The following is a 4,352-nucleotide window of genomic DNA, read 5'->3' as shown; positions in this document are numbered from 1 at the left end:
GCCCTTTGGCTCATTTGAACGAATTTGAGAAGTACTGCAATACCATCAAGGTTAATGGGGTGAATCAAGAGTTCGTGAGATTGAAGCTTTTCCCCTTTTCACTTATTGGGAGAGCTCTCGAATGGTTAGAGAAGGAGGTGAAGCCGAACTCTCTACACACTTGGGATGATGTCACGACAGCATTTTTGGGAAGATTCTATTCTCAAAAGAAGACGGCCGATGCTAGAGCCTTGATTCAAGGGTTTCGGCAAAGGAGTGGGGAGTCGATCTATGAAGCATGGGAAAGGTACAAGGAGTACCAAAGAGAGTGCCCACACCACGGAATCCCAACATATCAAGTTTTACAGATTTTCTATGGAGGATTGAGTCCTCAAGGGAAGACCAGTTTGGATGCGGGAGCAGGTGGCCCAATAATGAACAAAACTGAAGAGCAAGTCATAGATATTATCGAAGATGTGGTACGACACCACATGGATTGGCAAGACGGCGAGCAAGATGCTGTGAACAAGAGTGGAGGAGCGGTCTATTCAGTGGACCACCTCAATGCCATTAGCAACCTGACATCACAAATTACGAACCTCGGGAAGGAGATGTCAGTGATTAAAGCCAAGCTCGATTCCGTGCCATTGAAAGATCTTCCCTCCCAATCTAAGGGGAGAGGTATGAATCCTAATCCTTCCGTTTCTAATATGCCTGTAGGATGTATTTTCTGTGAAAATTGTGGGTCTTATGATCATTATACTAATGCTTGTAATTTTGATCCCTCATATGATCCTAATAATAATGATGGTAATAGATATAATAATGAACAGGTCAATGCTATGTCTTATGATAACGGACCTAGGAATGACAATAATAGATATCTGCCACCTAATCAAAGAGGGAACAATTATAATCAGGGAGGTAATGATTTTGATTATCAAAACCAGTGGGGAAATAGGGGCCAAAGGGACCAAAATTCCCAAGGACCCTATAATCAACATGGTGGTTTTGGAAATCAAAACCAATACCAACAAGGTAATCAAATGAATCATAATTCCCAAGGGCAATTCAATCAAGGGGGAAACGACATTAATAACAGGGGAAACTGGAATAATAATAAGGGGTACTCTAATCAAAATCCCCAACAATCTAATGTGCGTGGTTCCCGAGCTACAAATGATAATTATTATGCTCATGGACCACCACAGAGATCTAGCTTGGAGGAAATGATGGAGTCCCAGGCTAAAATGTTCAACACTTTTATGTCCACCACTGATAAAAAGTTTAGTGAAGTGATGACACATAATAAGATGCTTGAAACCCAGATTTCTCAGTTGGCTAGTGCTATAAAAGATGGGGTTGGAGTTTCAAAACTACCGCCTCAAGGTATTGACCCTAAAAACTCTGTAAATGCTATCACCACTAGGAGTGGAAAGACATTGAGGGGGAGCGATGAAGTAGTACCCCCTAGGAGTCAACCTGTGACTCCACCTATCACTGATAATGTTGTAGGAAGTGAGGATGAGAGGACCAGAGAAAAAGATAAAATTAATGAGGTCCCAAAGGAACAAGTGGGAGCACAAACCAATGAACCCGACCTATTACATAGACTCCCCTACCCCCAAAAATATGTGAGACATAAGCTAGATGCCCAATTCGGGATGTTTTTAGAGACCTTGAGAGAAGTCCACCTTTCTATACCATTCACTGATGCTATCAAGCAAATGCCTAACTATGCTAGGTTTTTAAAAGATATATTGAGTGGTAGAAGAAACTGTGAAGGGGTAGAAACTGTTAACCTCACTGAACACTGTAGTGCTATAATAATGAACAAAATGCCTCCTAAGTTAGGAGATCCGGGTAGCTTTTCAATCCCTTGTGCTATAAACAAAATGAATATTGATAATGCTTTGTGTGATCTTGGAGCTAGTGTTAGTCTCATGCCATATTCTGTTTATCAACGATTAAATATAGGAGAACTTCTTCCCACTAACATATCCCTTCAATTAGCCGATCGATCGATCAAATTTCCAAAGGGTAAAGTGGAAGATGTTCCCCTAAGGGTGGGGAAGTTTGTCATACCTGTTGACTTTGTGGTCCTAGATATGGATGAGGATGTTCATATACCTATAATTCTAGGACGTCCTTTCCTAGCTACTTCGGGGGCCCTTATTGATGTAAAGGGTGCCAAGATTTCATTGAAAGTAGGAAAGGAGGTTTTAGATTTTGATTTAAATAAAACTATGAAATATCCTTGTTCTAATTCTGATAATTGCATGATGGTTGACACTGTTGATTCCATTGTCTCTGATATGCGTAACGAATTATTCTATATTAATCATGATTTTGAGTTGAATGAGAACAAGGAAAACAGGGACATGGAGGAGCAATTTCTAGATGCATTAGATGTGGCCACTACAAAGGAGGCTAATGAAGCACCAAAGGTAAAGCTTAAACCCCTTCCAACACATCAAGGAAGGGTTTCCCCTGTGTTTGTAGTACCTAAGAAAGGGGCGGTGACTATTGTCAAGAATAAGAATGGTGAGCTTATCTCCACTGCAATGGAAAGTATTAATTATGGGTAACCTGTAATCCATGTGTTGCGTCAAGCTAATGACGTTAAAGAAGCGCTTCCGGGAGGCAACCCGAGACCCAGTCAATGAGGTACTTTTCTCTTTCCCTTTTTGCCTTCTAGGTAGTCTCTCGATGCCTGACATTGAGGACAATGTCTATACTAGCTTGGGGGGGGGGGTGAATGGTTTCCTTGTTGATTTTCCCTTGTTTTTCTTCATATTCCTATAAAAAAATAAAAAAAAAACGAGTTTCTTTTGGTTTCGTTTTGGTTTGTTTCTATCTAACCTGTGCAGATATGAAGACTCATGGAGGTAGCATTAGGAGCTTCGCCGCATCTCATGTTGTCTTAGTGTGTTTTCAAGAAGCATTTGGTGAAATCTTTCCCTTTTTTCTTTAGTTTTTTTTGTTTTTGTGTGCAATATAGGAAAAGCTTCTATTATGAGAATGTGTAGTCTAGTTTATATGATTTGCCTCATAGTCTTTTCCTATATTTTTGGATCATGATAAACTTGTCTAATTGCATAAACTTTTGGAATAATGCTCATATTTGGATTCGAAACGTGAATGAATGTGTGTGGAATATCTATTTCTACTTAAGCCAGTGATGAATACACAGTTTGAGTCTATTGTTGATCAATGTAGACGAGTCTAGGCGAAGGTAGTTGGTTAGAACACTTTTGTCATGTGAAACTCTATGCCTTTGGGCTGTGGTAAGATGGAGTCGCTTCCCATTTGTGGATTTGATCCCCTTAATTGGTAGTTGCTTTGTTTTTTAATCCCGTGAGGTTTTATTGTTCTAGCTTTCATCATTCTTCTTGAGTGGCATATTTGGATCCTTGATTACGCATGTTTCGATCTTTGTGTTGACTTGTAGCTCCCAAGACCGACTTGACACTTTCAAGGGAGGAAGAGGGCACCTTTTTCATTTTTCTTATTCTTGTTCCTTTTGTTTTGTTACGAATTAATTTTCTTTTTACATCATCTTACTTGCTAACCATGTTGAGCCTTTAATTCCATTCTTGGTTACCCATGTTACAAACCCGATGGCCGATGTTTTACCAACCCTTAGTTGTGAAGCGTTTACCTCGCAAGGTTTGTTTGAGCTTATTGTGTATAAATCAAGAATAATGATCGATAGTTGGTTTGAGCAAGTTTGAAAGTGAGCTTAATTGTAAAGATGTAATATGAAAATTTGTTTTTGAAAAAAAAAAAGAAAAGAAAAAGAAAAGAAAATATATAAAAAAAGGAGAAAAGCCGTCCGAATTGTGAAAAAGGCGAGGACATATGAATAAAAGCTTTGAAGTTTGAAAAAGGTGATTTGAGTGTGTATAACATAGAGAGTTTGGGATGTGTAAAAGTGTGATCAATGTTTATTGTGGAATGTGAATTGCATCTTTTGAACTATTGTTTTTGAGAATTGTGATTCTTGCGCTTCATTTAGGAACTAACCCCATTTTTAAAATTGTTTTCACCTACCTTACCCATTGCCAATACATTACAACCCTTTAAGACCCTTAGACTTTAGAGGTGTTCGGTTCTCAAACGGTGGAGGGAGATACCTTTCAACCCTATGGAAAGATTATGCGTAATCGAGATGTCGGGATACCTTTGTTATTTCCTCAAAATATCACTTTTTCCGGTTCCTTCGAGGAATCACGAGGGGCCAATTAGGGTGGTGATTTGAAGCAAAAGGGGAGGACGTGGCCGGTTTGGTTGGGTTTAGAGGGAAGCATGACTCTTTGTTCTCTATGCTTGGTTTAGGTTTTGTTTGCATTTTGATCAACGATACCTTGGAT

This window comes from Chenopodium quinoa, unplaced genomic scaffold, assembly GCF_001683475.1.
Source record: "Chenopodium quinoa cultivar QQ74 unplaced genomic scaffold, ASM168347v1, whole genome shotgun sequence".
In the NCBI taxonomy this organism is placed as follows: Eukaryota; Viridiplantae; Streptophyta; class Magnoliopsida; order Caryophyllales; family Amaranthaceae; genus Chenopodium; species Chenopodium quinoa.
This window is presented reverse-complemented; position numbering follows the sequence as displayed.